General features: G+C 37.4%; 1 long non-coding RNA gene across 1 annotated transcript; it reads left to right on the plus strand.

Annotated features, from left to right (window-relative positions):
* The first annotated feature begins 745 nt into the window (after positions 1 to 745).
* Positions 746 to 10,021, plus strand: LOC126583860 (uncharacterized). The gene is made up of 2 exons (XR_007609869.1): positions 746 to 1,195; positions 9,793 to 10,021. It is a non-coding gene; the product is annotated as an uncharacterized LOC126583860 (long non-coding RNA).
* The last annotated feature ends 5,310 nt before the right edge of the window (positions 10,022 to 15,331 follow it).

Here is a 15,331-nt window from a genome sequence, read left to right on the forward strand (position 1 = left end):
GACACCTCTCCTCCGTCTCACAACCTCTACTATAAGGACTAGATGGTAGAGACAGGCAACGGGACTCCCTACAATGAATCTGTTGGTCGTGCCTTATAACTGGATAACCAATGGATTTTGGGCTCGCTGTTTCGATGCACACCGAGCACACCAAGACAACAACAATGCAAAGTGTAAACGCCTTGGACATGGCCATTTGTTCAGAACAAATTTTAAATGGTTCAACTTGGTCTCTATAAGGACTAGTGATAGGAGCATATTTATGCGACTTATTTAGCTTGTTTCTTGGCATTTATGTTGTTAGTTCATAGTTATTTTAGTATTTTAAGCTATTTTCGTGTGTTTGTAAGTCCAAAGGGTTAATGTGGCAAATAAGTGCATTTTTGAGCATTTTTGGGCATGGAATGGATAGCATATGCTTGGAGCAAAAGGAATGGACGAAATTTGAAGTTTGTGCATCATCCTCTCCCTATAAATAACCATTTTAGCACACTCATTTCACCCAACACATTCACCTACCACAACATCCACTCATTACAACCACCCAACACATTCACCTACCACTACATCCACTCATTTCACCCAACACATCCATTCACCTACCACCACATCCATTCATTCTACCCAACACATTCACCTACCACTACATCCACTCATTTCACCCAACACATCCATTCACCTACCACTACATCCACTCATTTCAACCACCCAACAACACTCACCCACTACACCCATTACATCCACTCATTACCAAACACTCATCCACTACACCCATTACATCCACTCATTACCAAACATCCACCCACTACACCCATTACATCCACTCATTACCAAATACTACTCATTACCACAACACTCACCCACTACACCCATTACATCCACTCATTACCACAACACTCACCCACTACACTCATTACATCCACTCATTACAACTCCATACACTCCTCTCCCTAGCCTATAAATATATCCACCCTTCATCATAATTTGGGGGCCATCATCCAAAGACACTACATTTCACATCTCACAACTTCATTCACAAACACAATTTCATTGCCGTGACCTTCATCCATTCATCTAGCCATGCTACATCTCACCAATCCATACACTTTCATCTCTTAGCCGTGCAAATCCATTCCATCCATATATCCATACACATCCTAGACACTTGTGCTACAACAAGGTGGTGAAAACAAAGGTCCTTGGCATTTCAAGCTTGGAACTTTGGAGCGTTTTAGGTGTACTTCGTTCTTGCTTTCAATGTCTACTTTGTTATTTTCTAATTTTGTTGCAATTATGAGTGGCTAAATCCCTATTTAGTTTGGGGGAAGTTTGAAGCCATGAACATGCTTGAGATTTGAATTGATTTCTTCCAATTGTGATTTGATAAGTTGTGATTGCAATTCAATTATCTATTTTATTCATAACTGATTCTTGTATGTTTATTAAGGATGCATACTTAGTCTTCATGTATGAATTAGATGCTAGAATATAAATGAGTTTCACCTAATCGTTACAAGTTTATATTCATGAGTAGTGAAGGTTGTTTATCACAATCGCATTAATTGAATTCTTGGCAATTGTATCATGCATTCATAGTTATAATTGCCTCGTCAACACTTATGATTTTCATTGAACGTAATGATCTCTGATTGTATCTCTATTATGCATTCATATAGGGGACTTTTAGAGAATGATTTGGGTTGTCGCATGCATTCATCCAATCCAATGAGTAAAGGAAAATTTGAGGGTTAATTTGTGCATCACGGTTAATCTGGGGTGTTGAGCATCATAGTTTATTGAAAAGCAATTGGAAATCAATTCATATACAAGTGTGTCATGTGTGAAGAACGGACCTCTAACTAATCCATCCATCATCTTATTTCTTAAATTTGTTTTACAATCTGCCTAGTTTTATAACTTGTTTGTTTGTTTCAAATTCATCAAAACCAAAATCCCCATTTTATTTTACTTTCTTGTTTCAAAGTGTTAAATTTCGGTTTTGTTTGTGTTTTTGAGTGTTTTGATTCAAACCAAAACACTAAATTCGTCCAAGATTGTGTTAGAGTCAAATCTGCCCAGTTTGTGTTTTTAGGCAGTTTTGAGTCTTTAGAATCTGTTTTGAGTCCCTTGAGTCTATTCAAATGTTTTAAACTTTGTTTTTATGTTTTTGAGTAAGTTTAAAGGTTTTAGCAAGCCCTCCTAATCCTCGGTTTAGAACGATCCCTACTTGCATTTATACTACAATTTGACAACAAGAGAGTTTAATTTGAGTGCTTAACTAATTTTCGCATCAAATTTTGGTGCCGTTGTCGGGGATTAGCAATTTTACTAATCCCTTGTTATTTCTTTTTGTTTATTTTCATGTATTTTTGTTCCTAGTTGATGACTTTACTTCTTTTCTTGTGTTAGGTGGTTTTTGACTCGAAGTTCTCAACCTATTCATAAGCACATCCGTGACTTTGACGATGATTTTGAACGAACTTTAAGACGAGCAAGGAATCAACAAGAACCCCAACCATCTCAACCTGCACCAGATCTTGGAAAAGACATAGTAGAAGAGCAAGAGGAGCCCACGGCACAGGTTGTAGAGGAAGTTCCCAACATGGCAGCGGACAATCGAACAATCAAGGAGCTTTCCGCTTCAGGATTGGACAATGCCGCTCCCCTATGCATCCAATACCCCATGGCTGCCTTAAGGAAGACGGACGAGTTCGAATTGAAATCAAGTTTGTTGCATCACATTCCTAAGTTCCACAGGATGTCCATGGAAGATCCTAATAAACACTTGAAGGAGTTTGAGGTTGTTTGCTCGAGCATGACAATCCAAATTTTAGGTGGAGTGAGCCCCAACAACCCCAACAACAAGAATGCTTTAGGCAGCAACCTCCGGGCTTCTATACCAAGCAATACGTAGCAACACAAGCCCCACAACAACCTGCCCAAAATACCTCAGGTACATCTTTAAATAAAGAAACACTTCTTAAGTTACTCACCAATTTGTCTCAGGGGCAAGAAAATCAAGCCAAAGCAATGCAAAACCAAGAAAAAAGGGTGGACCAAATGGAGAAGCAAATTGGGCAGATTGCGGAGTTTGTAGGACGATTCAGAGAGCAAGGTAAGTTGCCAAGTTCAACCGTTGTCAACCCGAAGGGAGGATTCGAATCTGCAAAAGCCATAAGTTTGCGAATTGGAAAACAAGTTGGGTCTGATCCCTAACCGTCCAATTCACGTTCCAATGAGGTTGAAGAGTTGATAATTAAAGAGGAGGAGCAAAGGACCCCCACAGAAAGGGTGGAAACACCTTTGCCGCAGGCCCCAAAAGCTCATAAACCATCCAATTCGGCCAACAAAGGTAAGGAAGTTCCAATTTTGATTAATTCTACGTTGTTCCTCCAAATCTACCATTTCCTCGTAGGTTTATGCAATCAAAGAAGGAGAAGGCTGAAAAGGATATTTTGGAAACGTTTAGAAAAGTTCAAGTTAATATACCACTTTTGGATGCAATTAAGCAAGTTCCAAGATATGCCAAGTTTTTAAAAGAACTTTGCACAACTAGGAAGAGAATTTCAAGCAAGGAGATTGTCAAGGTAAGTGAAAATGTCTCAGCTATTTTACAACGTAAACTGCCTACTAAATGCAAGGATCCGGGAAGTTTTACCATTCCTTGTGTAATTGGTAATACTCGTTTTGAATCGGCCATGTTAGACTTAGGTGCATCTATAAATATCATGCCTTATTCAATCTATGCATCTATGCACTTAGGCTAATTGAAAAATGATGGTGTGATTATACAATTGGCCGATCGTTCTAATACCTATCCAAAGGGAGTTTTGGAAGATGTTTTAGTGTAGGTCAATCACTTAATCTTTCCGGCGGATTTCTACATGCTTGAAATGGACGAGTCGGACCACTCCCCTACATTGCCCATCCTCCTTGGATGGCCATTCATGAAAACGGCTCAAACCAAGATTGATGTAGCCAAAGGATCAGTAACTATGGCATTTGGTGGTGATATGATTAGCTGTAATATTCCTGAATCTGTTGAGAATACTAATGATGTTCATTTTTGTTGTGCCATTGATGTGATTGAAAATATAGGGCAGAAACGTTCAACACTAATAAAAAAGAAAGTACCTCGAACCACCATCAAGGAGGAAATTGGAGTGAACAACAAGGAATGCACGACCACACCTCTCAAAACCCCAATTCTGACCAAGAGCAATCCTTGTGCATTTGTTGATAGTGCTGCCACTTCATTGCAGCACATTGGTATGTCACCTAACCCAATTTCAATTCCCATTTCAACTAATAGGTTGTTACCTTCTATGGTGCAGGTACCTAATCGAATGCAAGGTAGTAGGGAAGGTTACATCGATTGTTGGAAGCAACACACCAAAATCAGGAAGGACTATTATCCCATTCCGTTCAAGGATTCAATGTGTGAGCACTTTGAGGAGCATGTTGTGGAGAATGTACCCCTCCATGCCGTGGGCCCTGTACAAGCTTAAATGGAGGTATAGTCCGGCTGGAAGACGTTAAAGCAAGCGCTTATTGGGAGGCAACCCATGTATTCAAATAAGGAAGATTTTTGAATTGCTCCACAATCAGTTTTGCGTTTCTAAAAACCTTCCCTTTTCTGTAGTTTTATTTTGCCATGATTGTCATTTTTATTTGTTGCTTGTTTAATTGTTTTTGGTGTGGGTTTATTTTTGAAACATTGACAGTTATGCAAGGTATATTTACATTCATAAAAAAAGAAAGGAACATTAAGCAGATAAATACAAGAGGGAGCCTTCACAAAGGCTGCTTAGGAGAAGTCCCAGTAGTCGACGGAGCCTCAGCAGTCGGCGAAGCCCCAGAAGGAGGAGGCATTGGATGTTGATCATTTGGAGCTTCATTACGCGGTATAGCCCCAGAAGACGAAAGCAAATGTTGTTGGAACAAACCCACAAACCTTTGATGATCAAGTAAAATCTAACCATCAGATTCCTGCATCTGGTCAATCTTCCTCTTCATGTTTGTAGCATAGTTATGTGCGAGCCTGTGCAACTGTTTATTCTCATGCTTAAGCCCTCTAATCTCCTGCTTGAGACTCATCACTTCAGCCGCCAATGATTCAACTTGATGGGTTCGGGCAAATAGGCGTTGAGCCATATTAGACACAGAACCTACGCACTGCACACTGAGAGCTAGAGAATCCTTAACAGCCAACTCATCAGACCGTTTGGCAAGTAGTCTGTTATCTTTGGGAGTGACAAGGTTCCTGGCCACCACCGCAGCTGTCATATCATTCTTCATCACTGAATCCCCAACGGTAAAGAGACCAGTAAGGGATATAAAGGATGGGCGCCATATGTTGTCTGGAGAAGACGAGACTGCCTCTTCACCAAGGTTTAAGTCAAAAGACGGTCGGAGGGGCCAGACATTTTCAGAGGTGTTAAAGAAAGAAGAGGTCGGACAAGTCAAGATCGTAGAAGTGCAAGAAGGGAGTTTTTACAGGCAGAAATTCAAGTGTGCTTTGAACGTCCTGCATACCTTTATAAAAATCAGCACGCGATGAGATTTCAGAGATCGAAGAGGCGAGCTCAGAAATCGAAGAGGCCAACTCAAAAATCAAAGAGGCGCTAGTTTTCTCAAAAGCTGGGCTTGCTCAGAAACCACGGCCAATCTTCTTTTCCAGATTAATCCGCACTTGTCACATGCAACCTCTGCACTCGACGGGATTTCAAAGATCGAAGAGGCAATTCCAGATATCAGAGAGGCATCTGCTTTTCCAGACGTGTCAGCATCTATCACATGCAGAGTAAGCTTTGCGGAAATCATGAGCAGTTTGTCAAAGCGCCGATTCCAACCATCTGCTTTTCTAAACGTGTCAACATCTGTCACATGCAGAGTCAGCTTTGCAGAAATCACGGGCAGTTTGTCGAAGTGTATTTCCAGACGTGTCAACATCTGTCACATGCAGAGTCAGCTTTGCGGAAATCACGGGCATTTTGTCGAAGCGCCGATTCCAGATATCGAAGAGGCACTTACTTTTCCAGACGTGTCAGCGCCTGTCACATGCACAGTTAGCTTTGCGAAAATTACGGGCAATCTGTCGAATATCTCTTGTGAAGTAGAAAGCACGTGAAGTTTACTATTAAATCATCCAACGGTTGCTGACAAGAGTGAAAGAATAGTACCGGTTATTAATTCCTATAAATGTCACCCTTCACCCTCCATTGCAAGGCAAACATACATAACCCTTCTTCTTCTCCGAGAATGCCTTTCCAACAAACCCTCTCGAGTCACTCAATGTTCCTTATTCCTTGGGGTACCTCTACAAACAACTCATCCAAAGCAAAAGTATTTCATATCATGAAGGTTGAAAGCAAGAGTATCTCATATCATGCTTTCTCCCTGTCCTTCTCCTTGTCGTTGTTTTGGGACAAGGAGAAAGAGAGCAATCAGCCAGCACTTGGTATCAATCTTCCAATCTGGAACTAACTGCCTAAAACCCCTTCCTGATTGCTTACCTAGCCTTGCTCTCGAGTACTCATCTTCATCATTTTATGCTTCCTCTTTGTCTACCACATCTGCCTGGGGAACAGATAAGGGAAGTAAAAATGATACCTCGAAGCATGTGGAGACAATTTGCCAATTCATCCTCAGCTAGGGACAAGGAGAAAGAAAGCAAGAGATGGGCACTTGGAAAGATTGAAGAAAGAAACAGACCAACACCTCTACCTCATGCCTGCCCGCCGTGCAGAAGAAACAAGCAGAGAAGAATGCAGACTGCACAATCAAATCAACCCAGCAGAAGGAATCTGATTTGAAACCAAGGAACTCTCATATTCCTCGCTCAGAATTCCAAACCAGTTCGAGATCAAAGCTGTGGAAAGATAACAAGATCATCTATCTCCAAAACCAGATTTGCGTTCTTAAACTCTACTCTGTCTAATTTTTACTTTGCCATACTTGTCATGTTTATTCGTTGTTTGTTTATTTGCTTGTTTTTTGTGTGAGTTTATGCTTGAAACATTGAGGACAATGTTTGATTTAAGTGTGGGGGGGTAACCATTGTTTTGCATGAAATTTGTAGGAGTTTATCACCCATTACTTATAGTGTTGTTCCTTGCTATTTTAAGTGTTTTTAAGCTGTTTTGGAGTTGTTTTGCATGAAATTCATAGGAGTTTATCACCCATTACTTCTACTGTTGTTCCTTGCTGTTTTAAGTGTTTTTAAGCTGTTTTGAAGTGTTTCAGCGTGTTTTGACATAAAAATCCGAAAATCTCATAAAAATTTGAAAAATTGTTTTGAAAACCCCAAAAAGAGTTGTTTTTGTATGTTTATTTGTGTCTTAGGGTACCTTCCAACACAATGATGAGGATTTGGTTTTTAATTACATGACTGTTAAAGAGAGTTATAAACATGGATGACAATTTGATTTACTCTGTGGTGTATGCTTGGTTGTGGTTATAATTTATGAATTCACATGCAATCATAAAAGGAAAAATCAGTTTTGTAACATGCTTGAAAGAAGGAACTCAAATGTACGCTACAACCTTGTGAGACTTGAGCCTAAACGTTTATTTGGAGAGTTAATAATCTGTGCATCATTGTTTTCTAAAGTCGTTGCATGATCTCATTATTCTTTGCTTGGTTGCAACTTAGAAGGCGTTTCATCATTTAGTTCCAAATGCTAGAACTCATGCCTATTTCATTCAAAGCATGTTATTGATTTGCATAACACATATTCAAGATGAAGTTGTTTAGTGAGCCAAGAGCCAAAAAGCCTGTCTCGTTCATTATGTGTTTAAGTTTAATCCCGTTGAGCCCTGTGTAGCCTATGTTCTTTGTTACCCACACTATCCTCACCTAGCCTAGATTATGACCATCCATACCCTTGTTCTTGAAGCATAGTAAAGCATAATTTAGAAGGAATTCCTTTTGTTGAACTCTTGCAGAAAAACAAGTGTGGGGGAAGTGATTCTTGTGTGTGTGTGCATGCCAAAGTCCTTCATAAGGCACGGGTAGAAAAGAAAAAGAAAAAGAAAAATTAGTGGAAAATAGAATGAAAAGAAGAAAAGTTGTGAAAAGAGTTGAAAAATATATAAGAAAGAGCTCTAAAGTGTTGTTTGTTGAAGAAAAGGTTCAAAGCATTGAATTCGACCCTAAGTGTTGCATGAATCTTCCCTTTGTGTTTAAAAGTTGATTTTTGCATTCTAAAGTAAATTCCCAAGTGTCGATTCCATTACTTTGCTTGCTATCGCTTAAGAATGTTTGTTATCCCTATCCTTTCTTTGTTAGCCATTACCCCCAAGTCCCATTACAACCCTTAACTTCATCTTGAGTGTTATGTGTTTCAATATGTGGAGTTTGGAATTGGTATGAACATATGGTGTCACTGATTCTTGCATCTAAGTAGTAGCGTTCCATTCATGAGATCATATCTAAACATGCTGAATAACTCCAGAAAATTGCCCTCTTTGTTATACATATATGTGAGTGTTCGTTTTCATGTTTACATCAATCTTCTCACATATAACTAGTGTAGGGTGTGTAGTCAGAAAATGTGTGTGAAAATAGAGAGTATCTTGTAAGGAATTGAGTAAATTCTCTAAGGCATGTTACAACATTCAAAACATCGTTTTAATTGGTTAATTGTGAACTAGTAAGTGGTGACTTATGTGCTCAAGTGTAAGGATGTCCAAAATCTGTGGGAATGATGATTTTTAACATGTCATGTTTCATTAAAAATCCCTGAGGCAATTGTTGGAAGGTCTAGGTTGTGTTTTGTTTTGTTTTGTTTTGTTTGTTTTCTTTTGCTCGAGGAATAGCAAAAGCTAAGTGTGGGGGAATTTGATAGGAGCGTATTTATGCGACTTAGTTAGCTTGTTTCTTGGCATTTATGTTGTTAGTTCGTAGTTATTTTAGTATTTTAAGCTATTTTCGTGTGTTTGTAGGTCCAAAGGGTTAATGTGGCAAATAAGTGCATTTTTGAGCATTTTTGGGCATGGAATGGATAGCATATGCTTGGAGCAAAAGGAATGGACGAAATTTGAAGTTTGTGCATCATCCTCTCCCTATAAATAACCATTTTAGCACACTCATTTCACCCAACACATTCACCTACCACTACATCCACTCATTACAACCACCCAACACATTCACCTACCATTACATCCACTCATTTCACCCAACACATCCATTCACCTACCACCACATCCACTCATTCTACCCAACACATTCACCTACCACTACATCCACTCATTTCACCCAACACATCCATTCACCTACCACTACATCCATTCATTTCAACCACCCAACAACACTCACCCACTACACCCATTACATCCACTCATTACCAAACACTCATCCACTACACCCATTACATCCACTCATTACCAAACATCCACCCACTACGCCCATTACATCCACTCATTACCAAACACTACTCATTACCACAACACTCACCCACTACACCCATTACATCCACTCATTACCACAACACTCGCCCACTACACCCATTACATCCACTCATTACAACTCCATACACTCATCTCCCTAGCCTATAAATACATCTACCCTTCACCATAATTTGGGGGCCATCATCCAAAGACACTACATTTCACATCTCACAACTTCATTCACAAACACAATTTCATTGCCGTGACCTTCATCCATTCATCTAGCCATACTACATCTCACCAATCCATACACTTTCATCTCTTAGCCGTGCAAATCCATTCCATCCATATATCCATACACATCCTAGATACTTGTGCTACAACAAGGTGGCGAAAACAAAGGTCCTTGGCGTTTCAAGCTTGGAACTTTGGAGCGTTTTAGGTGTACTTCGTTCTTGCTTTCAATGTCTACTTTGTTATTTTCTAATTTTGTTGCAATTATGAGTGGCTAAACCCCTATTTAGTTAGGGGGAAGTTTGAAGCCATGAATATGCTTGAGATTTGAATTGATTTCTTCCAATTGTGATTTGATAAGTTGTGATTGCAATTCAATTATCTATTTTATTTATAACTGATTCTTGTATGTTTATTAAGGATGCATACTTAGTTTTCATGCATGAATTAGATGCTAGAATATAAATGAGTTTCACCTAATCGTTACAAGTTTATATTCATAAGTAGTGAAGGTTGTTTATCACAATCGCGTTAATTGAATTCTTGGCAATTGTGTCACGCATTCATAGTTATAATTGCCTCGTCAACACTTACGATTTTCATTGAACGTAATGATCTCTGATTGTATCTCTATTATGCATTCATATAGGGGACTTTTAGAGAATGATTTGAGTTGTCGCATGCATTCATCCAATTCAATGAGTAAAGGAAAATCTGAGGGTTAATTTGTGCATCACGGTTAATCTGGGGTGTTGAGCATCATAGTTTATTGAAAAGCAATTGGAAATCAATTCATATACAAGTGTGTCATGTGTGAAGAACGGACCTCTAACTAATCCATCCATCATCTTATTTCTTAAATTCGTTTTACAATCTGCCTAGTTTTATAACTTGTTTGTTTGTTTCAAATTCATCAAAACAAAAATCCCCATTTTATTTTACTTTCTTGTTTCAAAGTGTTAAATTTCGGTTTTGTTTGTGTTTTTGAGTGTTTTGATTCAAACCAAAACACTAAATTCGTCCAAAATTGTGTTAGAGTCAAATCTGCCCAGTTTGTGTTTTTAGGCAGTTTTGAGTCTTTAGAATCTGTTTTGAGTCCCTTGAGTCTATTCAAACGTTTTTAACTTTGTTTTTATGTTTTTGAGTAAGTTTAGAGGTTTTAGCAAGCCCTCATAATCCCCGGTTTAGAACGATCCCTACTTGCATTTATACTACAATTTGACAACAAGAGGGTTTAATTTGAGTGCTTAACTAATTTTCGCATCATCTAGTCAGATAATGACGATGGTGGGAGATCAAATGGGATTTGGAGGAGGTGATGCTGTCATGGATTTGAAAAATTCCCTATTTAATGTGATGGCATTTGGCAATTTTAGGCAATATTTGTTATAATTTTGTCTATTCATTGATGGTTTAATGTCTTTGTGACATCGTGTTTTATAACTCAAAATTTCTATATATGGTTTTCAACGACACGACAGCTCTAGATTGAAGGGTGAAGCTAGAAATCTCTTTGTTTTGTATAAAATATACAGTTGTAGAAATGATTTTTTTTTTCTAATTCAAAAAATTTAAAACAAAACTGAACAAATGCGCAACCGAAGTGAAATTAAAGGATGGCAATAAGATATTAAAGAAACAACGTTTCCACGACACTACAGTAATTACCAACTTTCCATATCTTTGCAAATGCAAACTTAAGGTCATAGTACACCAGAACATATCTTATAATGTTTATTTTCTACCACAAAATTTCATTACTTCGTAGCTTGATCATACAAAATATTTAGGCTAGTATTAGTGAACCACAATGAAGGGTTAGGAAAATCCATTGTGTTCAATGGTTCCTCCGTTATCACTGTCCTTACATTTTTGGAAAAAAAATACACACATCATTAGGTGGATAAAACAAGAAACCCGCAAATTGGTAACATGTTTTAAGAAATGTCATGGATTCTCATTCAGAAAACGTGGTATGTATGGGTAGCATATATATATTGTTGGCTGTAGCAAAACTGGTTAAGTTAAGTTTAAGCTATCTGTAGCATATATATTGTTGGCTGAATCCAGTTGATCATTTCAGCACTGTTAAAACCTTAAATGGTGAGAAACTAATGAGGACATTGATTTTCTGGTTTTCCAAGATTGTAGCAGATGACCACATATTTCCATTCTACTAGTTTCATATGGAGAGGTCTATCTCCATTGATGTAGCAAAGTTACACAATAAAAAAACACTGTTAAGATTTTTTATTTAAACATTTTGCAACCTATTTCTCTGCTCATGTATAAACCAGTTAGCTCATTATTGTAAAAGACAAGTTCTGATGGTAGCTATGTTAGTGATATTTGTAGCTTTCACATGTCTACCGGTTACAAAGATCAATCCATCCCTTGAATTTCTGATACGAGTATGTATTCATGATCATTTTTTTACGAATTAGAGTGATGTGTTTACCGCATTTGTTTACAAAGTCGCTGACGACTTGGTCAACGAAGAATTAGTTTTCAAAGAACTATCGTGCTTTGATGAATGAAGACAATAGATTGTGCGTTATAATCACATCATATTTACAAAACAGTTAGACGAAGAACTATGTAGTAAATTTGTACATAATGGTAATGTCTTGAAGATCATTATCTCTTGTGTTTTGGAAGAATTATTCTAATTTAAAACCACCTCACCTATTCTCCCCCTCACAATCATTGTATATGAGTTCGATGATGAAGAATGCATCGTCACCCCTTGCAACGTAATGCCTGGTCGTTATCCATGGACAGATATTTAAGAAATTTTTGTATTCATCGTTTCAATGCAGACAGATAACAAGTGAGCAACGACACAAAGGGTAAATGTGTTGGACAAGGCCAATTGATCTTTGGAACAATTAAGATAACTAGAGGACAATGGGGATTATCAAACAAGATTTGAAGATAGGGAATACTTATCTTCAAATTAAGAATGAAAATCCAAAGAACCTGCTACCACTTTTGTACACACACCAATCCGAAAAATAATAACATTTGATTTGCAAATTGTTCGAATTGCTCTAAACTAGTTACTCATATACATGGTCAAATATGGCATTACTTGGTCACCAACAATAACCTAGTTCTTGTTTAGAATTATCTCTCTTCTGGCAACCTAGTTACCTGAATACAAGATCGAGTTGACATAAACTTTGTTAATAAGAATCAACTTGTTCTTAGTCTATAGTCATTGCTCTTCCAAATATATCGCTTGTTCAGAAACAACGAAACTCAATAGTTTTTCGCTACACGTGTTGTATTGAATTCAATATTTACCAGATTTGTGTAATAGTCATTGATGCAGATAATAAAAAAAAAAGAGCTAAACTTGATTGTATTTAGAAATAATTATGAATTAAATAGTTATGAATAAAGAACAATATATATATATATATAGTATATAGTATTTATATAAAAGAATGGACACCCGGCCTCTTCAGCTGAAAAGGGTAGACTTTTGGTATTGGCTTGAAGTTTCATCAATCTCTTGTGGTTGTGAAGATTTATTTTAATTTACGACCACCTCGGCACCTCTCATCCGTCTCACAACCTCTGCTATAAGGACTAGATGGCGGCGGCAGGCAACGTGACTCCCTACAATGAATCGGCTAGTCGTGCCTTATAACTGGATAACCAATGGATTTTGCACTCATTGTTTCAATGCAAACCGAGCACACCAAGACAACAACAATGCAAAGTGTAAACGTCTTGGATATGGCCATTTCTTCAGAACAAATTTTAAATGGTTCAACTTGGTCTCGATAAGGACTAGTCAAATAATGACGATGGTGGGAAATCAGATGGGATTTGGAGGAGGTGATGATGTCATGGATTTGAGAAATTCCCTATTTAATGTGATGGCATTTGGCAGTTTTAGGCAATATTTGTTGTAATTTTGTCTATTCATTGTTGGTTTAATGTCTTTGTGACATCTTGTTTTATAACTCAAAATTTCTATATATGGTTTTCAATGAAACGACAACTCTGGATTGAAGGGTGAAGCTAGAAATTTGTTTCGCCTTTGAACCGGGGTCTTGGTTTTGTAGAAAATATACAGTTGTAGAAATGATTTTTTTTTTCTAATTTAAAAAAAATTTAAAACAAAAATGAACAAATGGGCAACCAAAGTGAAATTAAGGGATGGCAAGAATATATTAAAGAAACAACGTTTCCATGACACTACATTAATTACCAATTTTCCATATCTTTGCAGCTGCAAACTTAAGGTCATTGTACACCAGAACATATATTATGATGTTTATCTTCTACCACAGAATTTCATTACTTCATAGCTTGAACATACAAACTATTTAAGCTAGTATTAGTGAAGCATAATTAAGGGTTTGGAATGTCCACTATGTTCAATGCTTCCTCCGTTCCCACTGTCCTTCCATTTCTGAAAAGAAAAATAGACACATCATCAGGTGGATGAAACAGGAAACCTGCAAATTGGTAACATATTTTAAGAAATGTCATGGATCCTCGTTCAGATAATGTGGTATGTATGGGTATATTTGTTGCACTGTTTAGAAGTAGTGATCTTAATCAACAGTTACTCGTAACATTTAAAAATCTCAAGCGCGGGAACCAATTAAAATTTGACCTTTAGCTTAGAAGTTTGTGTGTTTTTTCCCTCAAATTTCTACCAGTGTCATAGAGTTGTGTGGATAAGCAGCTAAACTGGTTAAGGTTAAGTTGCCTATAGCATATATATTGTCTGCTGATATCCAGTTGATCATTTCAACACTGTTGAAACCTTAAATGGCGACAAACTAACGAGGACACTGATTTGCTAGTTTTCCAACATAGTAACAGATGACCACATATTTCCATTATGCTAGTTTCAGAAGGAGAGGTATGTCTCCACTGATGTAGCAAAGTTACATGTTAAAAAGGCAATGTTAAGATTTTCTATTTTGAACTGTTTGCAATCAATTTCTATGCTCATGTATAAACCAGTTAGCTAGTTATTGTAAAAGACAAGTTCTGATGGTAGTTATGTTAGCGTATATTCGTAGCTTTCACATATCTACCGGTTACAAAGATCAATCGATCCCTTGAATTTCTGATAAGAGTATGTGTTCATGATCGTTTTTTACAAATTAGAGTCATGTGTTGACCGCATCTGTTTACAAAATCGCTGGCCACTTGGTAAACAAAGAATTAGTTTTCAAAGAACTATCGTCATTTGATGAATGAAGAAAAAAATATTGTGCGTTATAATCACATCATATTTACAAAATAGTTAGATGAAGAACTATATCGTACATTTGTACATAATGGTAATGTCTTGAAGATCATTATCTCTTGTGTTTCTGAAGAAATATTCTAATTTAAGACCAACTCACTTGTTCTCCCCCTCACAATCATTGTATATGGGTTCGATGATGAAGCATGCATCATCACCCCTTGCAACGAAATGCCTGGCCGTGATCCATGGGTAGATATTTAAGAATTTTTGTATTCGTTGTTTCAATGCAGACATAGCACAACAAGTGAGCAACGACATAAAGGGTAAATGTGTTGGACAAGGCCAATTGATCTTTGGAACAATTAAGATAACTAGATGACAATGGGGACTATCAAACAGGATTCAAATATATTAAATACATATCTTCGGATTAAGAAATGATAAATGAAATAAAAATCATAAGAACCTGCTAGCTCTTTGGTACAC

This window comes from Malus sylvestris, chromosome 9 (assembly GCF_916048215.2).
Source record: "Malus sylvestris chromosome 9, drMalSylv7.2, whole genome shotgun sequence".
Lineage (NCBI taxonomy): Eukaryota > Viridiplantae > Streptophyta > Magnoliopsida > Rosales > Rosaceae > Malus > Malus sylvestris.